At 33.5% G+C, this 16433-nt stretch overlaps 1 long non-coding RNA gene across 1 annotated transcript; it reads left to right on the top strand.

Moving 5' to 3' along the window:
- The first annotated feature begins 3870 nt into the window (after positions 1-3870).
- Positions 3871-14826, top strand: LOC134699985 (uncharacterized). Its single transcript, XR_010103720.1, has 3 exons — positions 3871-3928; positions 13831-13892; positions 14740-14826. It is a non-coding gene; the product is annotated as an uncharacterized LOC134699985 (long non-coding RNA).
- The last annotated feature ends 1607 nt before the right edge of the window (positions 14827-16433 follow it).

Raw genomic sequence — 16433 nt, 5'->3', positions numbered from 1 at the left:
TATTCTACTTAGTTTGAAATGAAATTTTATATTGTCGGTAGGAAAAATTCTGTATTAAATATTTTGACCGGGTTCGAGTTGGTGTTACATCTTACAAAGTCTTTTCGAACTATTTGCCATACACGTACGATATTTCTCCCAAGTTGTCTAACATATATTTCGATGTGCCCCGTGGTAGTCTTGGTGTTTGTATTATTTAGTGTGATCCTTTGGGTAAATCATGACAGTAAATGTTTGATTTCTTTTAAAGATTTCTTTTCTTGATATAAGACCATGGCTTTCACAATTCACAGTTGTGTCGAAATCGTTAATTTGCAGTTGCTAGGGGCCGTCTTAAAATTACTGTGAGGTGAACATTATTTTTCCGTGTTGAAGGTTTCGCTGTGACTTTGAGATGAAGAACAGCAATGAAAGCACATTTCCATTGCTTTGTGTGTGTTTTGCTGTGTGTATACATTTTTCAACTGATTTTGTGTTATTGGTGAAAACCCCAATTACTTTCTATAGACTATTTTATAGACTATGATGCAGGGCGGGAGACTAGAGAAAGGGGGCGGGAGAAGGGAGAAGAGGGGCGTGAAAGGAGAGAAGGGCTGGGAGAAATGAGAAGAGGGGCGAGAGAAAGGAGAAAGGTACCCCCTGCACGCCCCCTCAATACTAGTGAGACCTATAGATCGTGTTTCGGAGGGATTAAAAATAATAACTTGGCTTGGGAAGAGTTGAAAATAAAAATTCTTCAACACGAAATGCAGTAAACAATTGTCTACAAAAATGGAAAATGGAAAAAAAAAAACGCGTGAAAAAATAATGAGTAGCAAAGGAGGAAAATTATATATGATATAATAACGACATCGACATATTCAAGAATTGGGCAAACATATGTAAAAATTTTCATGTGAAAATCTATCAAGAACATTTTTAATTTTTCTCATATATTTATTCTTTTGTAAGATTTAGAAACTATATATTCAATACGGTCGTTCCAGGATCCGATGTTAGAAAAAAAGACACCTACTAGATGTTTGTGTTCACTTATACTGTTTGTAGCTCTTGAGTATTCATATTTAATGGAGGATGAAAGCGTCTATTTTTTTTTTTTAAATTATCATACTTTCAGTTTTTTGGGCATTAATATTCACAAGCCATTTTTTTTACCAATGATAAATCTTATCTAGATCGTCATTTAAAATTGTAGCTGTTTCTGTTGGATTGTCAACCATAATATATAATGAATTGTCTTCTACAATATCGTTTATAAATATCAAAAAAGGGGAGGGCATAGAATGGACCCTTGAGGGACGCCTGCATTTACAGGTAAACATTCGGACTTGAACCGTTAATAACCACCCACTGGACTCTATTTGTAAGATCATTGAAGTATTATAATACTTCCATGGTAAGATAATTTTCAAACCACCTTAGTAAAGAACCCGATATGCCCGCTTGTTGCAGTTTAAATAGCAGTCCCTTATGCCAAACTCGATCAAACGCTTTACGTATATCACAGAATACTACCCTTATGTCTTTACCACTATCTAAAGCCTTCCCAAAATCTTTTGAAATGTTAATTATTTGATTAACCTATGAATCCCCCCGTGTAAAGCCTGACTGATTTTTCGTTAAAATGTAATTGCGCATAAAGTGATTTTAAACATGTTTATATATACACATCGTTCCATACACTTTAAAAATTACACTCAACAAGGAAATAGGTCTATAGTTTTTAACGTCATTCCATTTACTATTTTTAACTGGGGTAACATTTGCTCTTTTAATCCATTCATCTGGAAAAGTAGACGTACTTAACGATAAGTTAAATAGCTTACATAGTGGATACTTCAAAACAGAAGATGCTTCTTTTATCAATTTGGGACTTATGAGGTCTGGCCCAGATGCTTACGTGGGATTAACAATTTTCAATATATCTTCAACTTCAGTAACAGTAAGTTCTATATAACTAATGTCATCACTAATAGCCTTTTCGATTTCATACAATATTAAGTTGTTATTAACCATTGAATTTAATGTAGGTACACTTGCGTCGTTTGTTTTTAATCCGGATATTTGTTTAACTGTTTTCCACCAGTTAGTAGTGGACGGGTTACTGTTCATGTTTTTTTTAATTAAATTGTTGTTATACTCATCCTTTGATTTTCTTATTAAACTGGTAACTTCATTTTGTATTTTCTTAATTTTTGACTAATCCGATGGGTTATTATATTTTTTAGCCTTTCTGTGGATTCTATTTTTTCCCTTATCTTTTTCCACCCTGATAAAATCCTTCTGAATATCCAGTTAAAAAGAAGAAGATGTGGTATGATTGCAATTTGGACAACTATCCACCAAAGTTCAAATGAAGTGGTTGTAGGGAATTATAGGCAACCGTACGGACTTCAACAATGAAAAAACCCACATAGGGTATAGTCGGCTATTTAGGGCAATTGAATGAAGTGGTTGTAAGGAATATAGGCAACCGTACGGACTTCAACAATAAAAAAAAACATATAAGGTATAGTCGGCTATTTAGGGCAATTGAATGAAGTGGTTGATAGGAATTATAGGCAACCGTACGGACTTCAACAATGACAAAACATATACCGTATAGTCTGCTATTTAGGGCAATGGAATGAAGTGGTTGTAAGGAATATAGGCAACCGTACGGACTTCAACAATAAAAAAAAAACCATATAAGGTATAGTCGGCTATTTAGGGCAATTGAATGAAGTGGTTGAGAGGAATTATAGGCAACCGCACGGACTTCAACAATGAAAAAACATATACCGTATAGTCGATGCAATGTTATGTTTAATAAATTTAGTCGGCTATTAAGGGCAAATGACTACATAACATTGCATCGCACATCTGACGTAAACTCTGATATTTAAGATATTTAAGAGATGTGATGTAATCTATAAATCAAATAGATAGTTAGTTATAATTAAAAGGGGTTTCTTTATGGACACAGGGATATTTTTTATATGTTGAACAGGTAACATATTGACATAACATTACAATTGAGAATAGAAATGGAGCATGTACGTGTCAAAAAGACAAAAAAAAAACGACCAAAAAGCAGCTTGAATACTTGTATACATCTATTAAAAAAATGTATTTTGCATGATGCTAAGGACCGCGTTGCAAAATATTGTATATGATAGTATCATACATGTACAATGATCTACAATAACGTTAGGCGAATTATATTTGTATTTGATTTATAATTAAATTATTTAAACTTGCTAGTTGTATTATATGTATATGCCGTCTTTTTCAAGAAATAATGTTATATACAAGTCTTGAAAAAGACGGCACAAACATATATAATGAAACTTAACAAGTTGCCATACAGTTGGAAAACAAGTTGCCGTACTGTAAATATGTGAACAGTTACAGTAGCAAGTTGCCGTACCCTAGGCTGGATTCATTTTACCGTGATATTCTTTAGAAATCGTCTTTTTGAGAGCGAATTACAGTATATATGAATTCATACTATCATAATCAAAAGATTTGCCAGGAAAAAAGAATGAAAATCAGTTGAGTATTTTGCCAATGGTGGGACGGAGGGCGATTGGCCTCGAAATTTTCTCGGGTACTTAATTATTTATTTTTTCCGTTCTCTCCGCTTCGTTAGTACCCAATTTCCGGTGGCTCTGAAGTGATACACAGTGATCCTGAACCCTTTAAAAGATCAATCGAAGAAAGAAAAAAAATCAAGACTATATTCTTATGACGTCTGTTGAAATTAAACCTATTAGTTGTAGAAATTCCCTAGTGTTGACTTGTTCTCTAGACAGCAAAACTTGATAAAAAAAATCCTATCAGAAAAATTTCCGGAAACAAGTCCTGAAACGAGTTGTATAGTATTGTGCATGTAGATCTTCCCGCCGCCTGTCAAAGTATGTTTCCTGTAACGATTGTGAAAGAAATGGTAAGAATAGACGGTTTTTGTCAAACATACTCATAGAAGTATCAAATATGTTGTGAATACACAAAGAAGTTTATTAAAATAAGACGTGCAAGTTGAAATGCTAGTCCCAGCTGGTGCAGTAGTGGTCCTAGTTCCAAACAACAGTAAAATATACACATGTAATACTAAATAGTCATAGTTTACAAGCAGTGGTGAATCCACTGACTGTCTAAGAGGGGGGCCTGCTTCCAGTCATGCTCCAGTGATTCTCCTAAATAATCAAGTTTTTTCCACAAAAAGGGGAGAGGGTGGACCCCCCCCCCCCCCCAAATCCTTCTCTAACTCGTATATCATTGAGGGGGGATAGTAGGGGTCCTGATCCCAAAATCCCGGGCTTAAAAACACGAAATCCCGTGGTCCCGAATTTAAATAAAGTAAATCCCGACGTCCCGAAATCAGACAAAAAGATATCCCAGATCCCGAAAGGGTCAATCCCGAAATCCCGAGCTTAAAAACACCCGATCCCGGACTCCCGATAAAGGTCCTAACCCCCTCATCATTGACTACCCAATAGGGTCTTTCACGTGATGGTCTGTACAGAGACAGTTCACAAATTGTACAGGGTATCAATGGCACTGGCTACAATTACCTTGACACCAAGTGACATATATCATGTATATATAATACTGTATAGTTATTGTTGTGTTGGACATTAATTTTCGTAATGCTAGGCTGGGTTAGTAAGAGATTAATTACAAATGTAACAATACTATTTGTGTTTCCGTTAAGTTGTGTTATTGTTATGTTAGATTTATTAAAATTTAAACCAACTTTATCCTGATTTTTATGTTTTTGCCGAATTCTCCGATATATGCTCGATAAAAATGATAATAGTTATTATTATTATTGTTATTGTTTCTATTAGTATTATAATTATTTTTATTCAACAAATAATATTATAATATTGATCAAATAGTTTTTTTAAGTATTTATTATTTTAATATATGTTCTTCAAGATAATACTACCTGACTACAGTTTTAAAGTAAATTGCCAACTTAGGTGAAGAATAAAGTTCAATGGTTCCATGTTTAGAAGAAAAGTATTCACTTCTATGAATTTAACTGCACATTGCAGCATCACTTGTTTGTGATGGCTGTCTTTAATTGTTCCACCTGACGAAAAATTTGTAAAACATGCACCTAAAAGCACATGTATACAGGATGTGCTGAAGCTGCCATTGAAAAACAATGAATAATATAAAGGAAAAATAAAGTATGTGGTATCCATTTATGACACAAAGTCAGTACATACACACCAAAAAAATCACACACGAAAAGCAAAGGAACAGTGCTCTTATTGTTGTTCTATATCTCAAAGTCACAGTCTGTCAGGGGTACTACTTGTACAAGTAGAAGTAAATAATATATATTTATATAAGTTAATTATAATGTTTGAATAATCTCCCCTTAAGGAAGTACACCACTAATTCATGGTCCCATTGCTTTCTATGTTGAATTCCTCCATTTCAAGCAGGCACACCACTTTCATTTTAAGTTCAAATAAAGTGGCAATCATTGCATGTCAAAGCAACACTTTATTGTGTTTTGTACTGAAAAAATCAACATACCTTTAATTGCATATAAGAACTGGTTCCCGTAACTTCGGATGTATTAAAACAGGTACTTCAGATCTGACAAACAGACTAAATGTACCCTCTTTTTAAAATTTGGTGCAGTTTTTTTAATATTCAAAATTTTAAGTCCAAAAGTGTTCTACAATGATCACCAGTCCTTCAGCTTTCATTTGATGCCAAAAATACCTAAATATTCTATATATTTTGAAAGTTACACTCATGCGTAGGAACTATTTTGTGTTAAATATGTACTACTTTCTGGTATGTGCTTTCTGGCCGGGCCCTAATTAGTGGTGTTACACTTTAATTTTCTCAAAAATTTACTTGGGAAAGTATTTTTTTCATAATCCCACAAAAATTCTCAAGTTTTGAGATGTAAAAACATGCCTTTACCAATTTTTCTCAGGTTAGCTTATAATTTTTGTTTAAATTTCAATGTTTCATCTCATTGGTTCAATACAGAAACTGTTAAGATAACAGACAAATGAGATTTGCATTGTCCATGAAATTACTTAAATGATTAGTAAAGGCATCTGCAAAGGACAGACAATTAAAAATTCTATAAGAGCAAAGAAGTCCTAAGAATTAAAGAAAAGTAAATAGAATTACTTTTTTACTTGTATAAGTAAAAAAATCTGAATGTCTAAGGGACATAACTTAGCCAAAAAATTATTTACCTATGGTATACAAGTAAATAAAATACACTTGTATATTAAAGTATCTTACAAATTTACTTATATACCGGTAAGTATATAAATATTTACTTCTTCAAGTAGTACCACTGACTGACAGTGAGGCATGTGTGTTGTATAATAATTTATCATATGTTTAGAAGTAAACACAGTAGTTTTGAATATTTGATAAATAATCCATATCGTGCAACTTTGATGCGCACCCTTTATCGGATACCCTTTATCACAACCTTTAATATCACACCCCTACTTTTCATATTTTTGGCACACTAAATGCAACAATCATGACTATATAAATTACAAAAAATACAATAATTAACAAAATATTTCTAAAACAACAGCACGCAAATTGTAAGGTATAGCCTAGGTGCTTTGGATAAGTAATTGATCAGTTCTTTTAAGGCCTTTGAAACAAGACAAAAGTAGAACTGAAGGTAACCTAGCGGTCTGAGACCACCAGTGTCGTCCCTTGATTTTCGTTGTTCACAAATATAGTCCCTAGTGTTGACAGTGGGTTACTTGCCATTAATTTTTATACCCCTTCCAAATTTATTTCTCCATGTTTAATGCCTCAAATTACAAGAAGGGGGGTGAAATTACACTGTAAAATAATTTGGGTCCAGAATTTTAAAGGAAAGTAGTGATTTGGTCCAGCTGAAAAAGGTTAAAAATTAGCACTTCGGAAGCTGTCAAAAGATTTCAAGACGTCCTAAACATAAAATTGTCCATATTTTGAGTTAGAGCCGATGAAGTTTTCTATAATTTTGATATAATTTGTCCCAAAAGTACATGAAGTAGAACAACACACTGTAAAAGTTTCTTTGAGAAAGTGCATGTGTGATTTTTTTTTATTTTCATTTATGTTCTCAAAGAAATGCACTACGAAATACTCTCGGACCTAGTGGTATGGATCAGAAAACAGTTCATAATATAATACTCTCCTGTTGAAATATATGATTAAGCGTATAAAACATGGCAAAATCTGTATCACATGCCGTATCACCCTTGGGCCTAAAGGCCCTTGGGCTGATATTGGTGTCTCGGGATGATAGGACATATGATACAGATTTTGCCATGTATTATTCTCAATAATATGTATGCGATATTGTATCATTGAGTTGTTTATGAATAAAAATGTTCAAGTTGTATATTAATCAGGGGTTCAAATTTACTTTAAGCAATGGAAGGTCCAGGACCTTTGACCAAAGATACCTAAAGGTCCACCATTATTCATAGAAAGGTCCAATTTTTATTTAAAATTAAATTTATAAAACTCCCATCATATCTTACTACATTTACTTCATTTTTTGAAAGTTTGCTATATATAGCAATAAACTTTCTTAAGGCATCAGCCTCTAACAGGCAGTGAGACAGACTATCTTACTTTAGGAAGTGTGTCCTACTTCTAGCATGTCTAGATAATGTAGTAATGGTGTTTGAAAACAAATAATAGAAAAATGCTTTTGAAACTTTGAGCTCTTCTATTTTGATAGCATACAGCTTGAATTAAAATGTACTGAATTTTCATCGATAAATCAAATAATTCAACTTCGTTTTGAAAATGGCGATCACAAATACTACTACGCAGATTCTGCGCTATGCGGAAAGTAAAACCAATACACACACGAGACAGCAGTTTCTACGTTATGCTTTTATCGGTATTCTCCAGACATGCGTCAGGGCCCGTATGCATAAAGCTACTAAGTTAAGATTTTCCTTAGTAAACACTGAAGTTAAGGAAACTCCACCCTTTTTTATCTGAGTGGTATGCATAAAAAATTACTAAACTAAGTATTTCCTAAGTAATATCTTAGTTGTTTTTAGTCACGCCCACAAAACTTAAGTGGTATGCATAAACTCCTTATACTCAGGAAACGCATAAGATAACACTTAAATCTAAGGTACCTATAGAGCTACCTTAAATTTTCAAAAATAGTTAAAAATCAGTCGAAAGTTTGCGTTTTTTGTAGAACATTAATGTGTAACCTACAATTTAATTGATTAATATATATATCAGTAATAATAACATTAATGGTACCAATTTTTCTGCACCAGATGCGCATTTCGACAAAACATGTCTCTTCAGTGATGCTCATGGCCAAAATATTTGAAATCCAAAGCTTATATAAAAGATGAAGAGCTAATTAAATACTAATTATTCATTTATTTATTGCTAAATAATAAGTAAGTATTAAAGATCATCGTTATTTTCTTCAAATCACGTATAATCAAGAGATAACAGTGGGTAGTTATATATATATACTATTTCCCAATCTCGTTGTTATGTATACCAAAAAGTACTCAGTTTTTACACACATGTAATTCATGGTACTATTTTTCTTATGTTTACTCTGCACATTTTTTTAAAAATAGTTAAAATACACCTCACGGTATCAATTGTAACTGTTAATTAAGGAATGATGAGAGAGCATGCAAAACCACATTTTATATATATGTGTGTGTGGGGGTTCTTTTTTATGGGGGTGGGTGGGGGATGAGGTGGTCGGTGCGTCATTTGAATTTTCAATTTAATTTTATTCTAAAGACGTAGGGCATACCCTTAAAAAAAAAATCCACTTACAGGGAGAATATATTTCATGTAATAATTTGTTTTAGTAAAGATTGTAGGACTTTTGAAAATTATCCTAGTTTGTATATATGGATTTCTGGAAAAAAAATCTACCCTCCCCCTTTTTTGTTGTGAAAGGGAAGCAATCACAATGTGAATTTCACATCAAAATATATTTTTTTTTACCATAAGCAAATGTAAGCAAGGAAGATGGAAAGGGAGATGGCAGCGCATAATAAGCTGAACGATAAGTGAACATTTTATTGAAAAAAGTGTTTTGTAAAATTATTTGTTATATCACAGTCATGCTTACAATGCTACACTCAGTCTTGTGCTACGCCACTGAAACCGTGATCATGTTTTGTTAGAGTTTAAAAACATTTTGTTGTAAAGATAATTAAATCCTTTCTAACACAAATGATGCAAACCGCTAAGCGTGCACATGTTTTGATCGTAACACAAATGATGCAAACCGCTAAGCGTGCACATGTTTTGATCGTTTCTAACACAAATGATGCAAACCGCTAAGCGCGCACATGTTTTGATCGTTTCATTCAAACATATGTTTGCAAAGTTTCCATAACTTTTGACAAACTATACAAACGCTAAAATTGCGTCTGCAGTTTGTCGTTGTTAGTAAAAACGCTGTATTTGTAACTGGAGGCAATCACGTTTGTTGGTTTCAATCTGTGTTTCAATATATGAACTATATTTTTATGTTAGGTACGCAAATGTCGACTGATTCTTTGAACGACGATGCCTAAGTAATGCCCATATATTTGAAATAAATTCAATATACCAATAAAGTAATACAGACTCGAAATCAAACCAAGAGATACCAAGACCACATAACAAAAACTACTTCCGGGTTCTAGGACCTGAGTCTCTGTTTCTTAAATCAGTGAAGACGATAAAGTTTTCATATTTTAATTTACACTAAAACATATATATTTGTGCAAGTACATGTATATCTACACAACACATACAATATTCACAATAAATTATACCCTTAACTAAATTCCCCTAAGTTGTATTTGCAAAATTATAATCTTAACCCTTATTTAAATGTAAAGTAAAATCCTATTCCTATCTTTATGTTAAGTCCTACATATTAAATTAACAGGTTTTATTTCCGAGGTGTGGCGAAGCCAAAAAGGTAAAAATTAAGTCAAATGGGACAAATTATCTCCCTTACATTTAAATGCACCTACCTTGTTAGTCTCTTTAACAGACTGTGGCTCTCTAAATGATTAAGCAATTTGAATGGGTAAAACGTTTGTATATATAGTGCCAGAGCACCTAAATTTAGTAACATAATAATATCCAATAGGATTTAAGTTTAGAAATCAAACCAATTAATTTTACCTTTACTAAGTTGTTATTAAAATGTAAAATGGCGTATTCCTAAAAGTCGAATCAAGCTTAGCCTATGTAAAATTCCGAGATACGACATTCAGAACCTCTCTAAATAGCAGCCATTTACACACGAGCAGAATTTCTAAATAATATCATGAAAATACAGTAAATTATGGCGAATAAGTTAATTAAAAAGTATTACAAAGGGACAAGCAATGTCCGGGTAAATTAATTTCATAAAAGTGAAACGGGAAATTGACAGGACACAGAGTAAGTAACCTCGGGTCTATTTGAAAAATATATGTTTTGAAATTCCCGGCAAATACGTCGAGATAATTATAAAAAATATGCGTCTCCGCTACATTCCCCCATCTTCAACTTGATAAAACAAAGTATTTGTTTCTAGTTTGTAAACAAGTCTGTTACCAACAACATGTGCTTGCTTTATTGAAAGTTCAAACAGGGACATTAAAGACTTATTAAACATGTTAAACGATGTATTTGTTTCTACTTATGTAGCGTTTAGAAAACGTTTTGGTTAGAAAGAAATGCGACCTAAGTAGAGGAAAGTTTTGGAATTCCGAAGTAATTTTTTTCAATGCTCATCTGTCAAAACATCAAGCATAAAAAGCGTTGTCTTATTTGCGCCAATTGTTCATCATTATACTTATAACTATGTTACGTTTTATTTCATTGTTTTACATACCTTTATCAATTAAACCCCAGCTCTTTAAAATAAAAGCATGCCTTGATCAATAAATTTAAATAATCATCACAAACTTTTACACGGGTGAGTATATGTGATGAGCTAATATATATCATACGGTAATTAGAGAAATGTTCCGATTTAAGTATTCCTTAGTTAAGTGAAAACTTAAGTAAGTTTATGCATACCATTTAAAAATGTGACTTAACTAAGTTTAAGGAATACTTAAGTTAAGATGTTTTATGCATACGGCCCCAGATCCATACATGTATATGTGTGCCTCCAAAAGTGAGTACTATATTCCTAGTTTTTGTCGAGCCTGCAACTTTCAGAAAGCTCGACATAGGGATAGTGATACGGCGGCAGCGTTATCTTACTTCTTTAAAGCTTAATATTTTAGAAGGTGGAAGGCCTGGATGCTTCATACTTTGTATATGGATGCCTCATGTTACAAAGTTTCTGTCAGTCACATGTCCAATGTCTTTGACCTCATTTTCATGGTTCAGTGACTACTAGAAAAAAGATTTTTTTGTAATGTTAAATTCTCTCTTATTATAAGTAATAGGATAACTATATTTGGTATGTGTGTACCTTGCAAGGTCCTCATGCCCGTCAGGCAGTTTTCACTTGACCTCAAACTCATTTCATGGATCAGTGGACAAGGTTAAGTTTTGATGGTCAAGTCCATATCTCAGATACTATAAGCAATAGGTCTAGTATATTCAGTGTATGGAAGCACTGTAAGGTGTAAATATCCAACTGGCAGGTGTCATCTGACCTTCACCGCATTTTCATGGTTTATTGGTCAATGTTTAGTTTTCTTGGTTAATGTTAAGTTTAGGTGACAGTTGTAATAAAGCTTTATATTTAGGACTATTAACATAATATCAATGATTAGTAAAGAAGGCGAGACATATCAGCGTGTGCACTCTTGTTAAGGTTTCCTACCTTTCTCCGGTTGAAGAGAAAATTGATATGAATGAATGGACATTTTACGACGCTGACTACGATTTTTACAAATGTTAAATGAATACGTAGAAGTCAGAGAGTATCGAATGTATCATGGTATATCATATCATGTCAGCCCACAACAAACTCGACCTTTTCCATATTTGGCATTAGAAAATTAGAAAATCAGACTATAACAAAATTTGTAATTATACTTTTTGCCATTAAGACTCCTAAACAAAGTTTTTGCTCAGTTCTTAAATTATTTTTCTTCTTGTGGTCTATTTAGGTGAATTTTGAGGGGCCAACAGAAGGGATGAATTTACTATAGAACCCTATGGGATTTTTTTTTTTAATTTTCAAATGACTAACTTGAAAACAGTAAGTGACAGACACACATGGGTTTTAGTAATGATCGCACGACCATAAAACAAATCAAATTTAATTTAGGTTGAGTCCATGGGGTCACCCCACCCAACCCCTCATGTTTGAGAACTTAAAAACAGTCAAGATCCCCACCTCTAAACCATATATATTCTTATACGGTAAAATAAAACAAATCAAATGAAATAAAAGGCGAGTCCCCTAGGGTCACTCCCAACCCCTTTTTGTTTGAGAACTTGTTAACAGTTGAGATCCCCACCCATAAACCATATATATTTTTGTATGGGACAATGAAATAAATCAAATGAAATATTGAGGAACTCCAGAGGGGTCAGTCACCCCAACCCTTTCTTTTTGAAAACTTGTAAACAGTCAAGATCCCTACCCTTAAACCATATATATTTTTGTATGTGGCAACAAAACAAATCAAATGAAATAAAGTGGGAGTCAGGTCAACTCTACCCCTCATGTTTGAGAACTCGTAAACGGTCGAGATCCCCACCCCTAAACCATATATATTTTTGTATGGGGCAACAAAACAAATCAAATGAAATAAAGTGGGAGTCCCTTTGGGTCAGCCCCACCTCACTTGTTTGAGAACTTGGAAATGATCAAGATCCCCTACCCTTAACCATATATATTCTTGTACTGGACAATAAAACAAATCATATGAAATAGAAGGCGAGTCCCCAGGTGTCACTCACACCCCCTTGTTGTTTGAGAACTCGTAAACTGTTGAGATCCCCACCCATAAACCATATATATTTTTGTATGGGGCAACAAAACAAATCAAATGAAATAAAGTGGGAGTCCCTTTGGGTCAGCCCCACCCCACTTGTTTGAGAACTTGGAAATGGTCAAGATCCCCTACCCTTAACCATATATATTCTTGTACTGGACAACAAAACAAATCATATGAAATAGAAGGCGAGTCCCCAGGTGTCACTCACACCCCCTTGTTGTTTGAGAACTCGTTAACTGTTGAGATCCCCACCCATAAACCATATATATTTTTGTATGGGACAATAAAATAAAATAAATCAAATAAAATATAGAAGAAGTCCACAGGGGTGACCCAACCCCCTTCTTTTTGAAACTTGTAAACGGTTGTGATCCCCTACCCTTAACCATATATATTCTTGTATTGGATAATAAAACAAATCAGATGAAATAAAAGGCTAGTCCCCTAGGGTCACTCTTATCCCTATCTCCTGTCTGTTTAAGAACTTGTAAACTGTCAAGATCCCCACCCCTGAATCATGAATATTGTTGTACATGATATCAAGAAGATTTGAATGACATGCAGGTGTAATACCTAGACGTCACTTGTGCATATGTCACTTTACTAGACCAGACCAATTTGTATTGGACGTTGCTCAACATGCTCAATGTCAGGTGACTGTGGGAATGACTTATTTTGAGTGCTTTGTTTGGGTGACTTCGTAGCAGCATCCTGTTACAATTATTTCTTGTTTACAGTTGGTTTTTTTTTATAAGTAGGAAAAAAAGTTAACTACGCAATCTACACAACAAGTTACTTGTCACAAGCTAAAAAAGTATATATATATACATGTTCAGAAAGGGTTCAACCGATATTTATCTGAAACTGTAATTGAGCTATTTTATATTTTCAGTTTAAAGATCTACTGTCCATTTACATTTGATTAAAGTCCACTCGATTTATAATTTAGTAAAGGTAAGTGAATATTATAGTCAAATTGTTTTGGAACGTTTGGTTATTTATTTTATCAAATGAAATTCAGAAATAAATTTCAATCGTAAATGTTAACATTCTTAAAGGGGAAATAATTCTAAGGAGTATTACACCAGCACTTATTTCTGTTCTTTTTTGTCCGCACCATATCTAAACATGATTTGAAATTATTTAAGCTACTCTTCCAATCTTTCCACGAGTAATTAATTGCTTTAGGGAGTCCAAACTAAACAAAACATTGCAATCATTACAAAGAAGTCACTTGTGGTGTATGAATTGAAGATTGGATGTTAATGTCAATGAGACAGCAACCATTCAATGAAAGAGGTCAAAATTGTATTCAACCAATGAAAACTTTGTTCTGTCTTATTATTGAGCAATACAAGTGCCACATGTGGAGCACCTGAGATAGCCCTCAACTTCTGATGGGTTTCCTGTTGCTCAGTCTTTAATTGTTATGCCCCACCTACGATAGTAGAGGGGCATTATGTTTTCTGGACTGTGCGTCCGTCTGTCCTTCCGTCCGTCCGTCCGTCCATCCGTTTAGGTTAAAGTTTTTGGTCAAGGTAGTTTTTAATGAAGTTGAAGTCCAATCAATTTGAAACTTAGTATACATGTTCCATGTGATATGATCTTTCTAATTTAAATGCCAAATTATAGTTTTTATCCCAATTTTTAGGTCCACTAAACACAGAAAAAGATAGTGTGAGTGGGGCATCTGTGTACTATGGACACATTCTTGTTAATTTTGTGTTTTGTGTACTGTTGTTTGTCTTTTTCTTTTTTAGCCATGTTTTTAGTTTGAACTTCTATTATTTATATTTATTAGATCCATGTCCAGTCAATGTGATCCTTGTCCAGTCAAGTTGTTATTATAGTCCATGTGATCCTTGTTCAGCCAAGTTGTTATTATAGGTAAGTGTACAGTATAGTAAACTATATAGGATCATTTACTATTGAAATTTGTTTCCAATATAAAATATTCAAACTCTATAAGGGGAGATAATCAACATATAGTTTTTACATTCAAAATACCATAACTCCAATGTTTTTATAGTAAACAAGACACATGACATCATTACAGTGCTATTTGACTTCAAAAATAGACTGGTTGAACTTAAGCATGGAACTTGTGCTAAAGAAAAATAAAGTGAGATAAATGTCAATGAGACAGCAACCCAACAAGTCAAGAATGGAGATGTGTAAAGGTCAATGTATAGGAGATGTGTACAGGTCAATATATATAGGAGACGTGTACAGGTCAATATATAGGAGACCTGTACAGGTCAATATATAGGAGATGTGTACAGGTCAATAAATAAGAGATGTGTACAGGTCAATATTTGAAGATGTGTAAAGGTCAAGGTATAGGAGATGTGTACAGGTCAATATATAGATGTGTACAGGTCAATATATAGGAGATGTGTACAGGTTAATATATAGCCTATATATTGACCGGTACACATCTCCTATAATAGGAGATGTGTACCGGTCAATATATAGGAGTCGGTACAGGTCAATATTTGGAGATGTGTAAAGGTCAAGGTATAGGAGATGTGTACAGGTCAATATATAGTAGATGTGTACAGGTCAATATATAGGAGATGTGTACAGGTCAATATATAGTCAACAATTCAAAAATAACCTCATATGACAAGGTCTACATTTTTACGAAGCTGGCCATAACATTTAGGATTTATTCATGTTAATGAAATAATTGCGCATTATACCTTTTTATCGCTCTGAGAACATGGTGACCCCAAATGGATCTGTATGGGGTTAGTAAATTTCATATGGGTTCATGACATCTGTCTATTGTTAATGGTGACGTCATCTATTGATGTTGTTGTATTTCATTGTTTATTTTTCTACAAAATGCAACAGGAAAAGTCCCATGTGCAATAAATTTGCTATATCCTATATACGGTTCACTACTGACCCCCTTTGGCCCCAACCCCTATGGATTTTAATAACCCTCTAGTCTATGGACCTGTAGGGGGTCAGTAGCAAACCATATAACTTTAATATTATTGTAAGTTTATTTTATTGAAACAGGGAGATAATACACATACATTGATATATTTATACAGGGAGATAACACACACACATTGATATGTTTATACAGGGAGATAACCCACAAACATTGATATGTTTATACAGGGAGATCACCCTCAAACATTGATATGTTTATACAGGGAGATAACCCACAAACATTGATATGTTTATACAGGGAGATAACCCACAAACATTGATATGTTTATACAGGGAGATCACCCTCAAACATTGATATGTTTATACAGGGAGATAACCCACAAACATTGATATGTTTATACAGGGAGATAACCCACAAACATTGATATATTTATAAGAAACAGGGAGATAACACTCAAACATTTATATATTTATACAGGGAGATAACACAAACATTGATATGTTTATAAGAAACAGAGAGATAACCCACACACATTGATATGTTTATTAGATACCGGGAGATAACACTCAAACATTTATATGTTTATACAG

This window comes from Mytilus trossulus, unplaced genomic scaffold (genome assembly GCF_036588685.1).
Source record: "Mytilus trossulus isolate FHL-02 unplaced genomic scaffold, PNRI_Mtr1.1.1.hap1 h1tg000103l__unscaffolded, whole genome shotgun sequence".
Classification (NCBI taxonomy): Eukaryota; Metazoa; Mollusca; class Bivalvia; order Mytilida; family Mytilidae; genus Mytilus; species Mytilus trossulus.
Note: the sequence above shows the minus strand (reverse complement) of the source record. Positions and strands in the feature narration are given on the sequence as shown.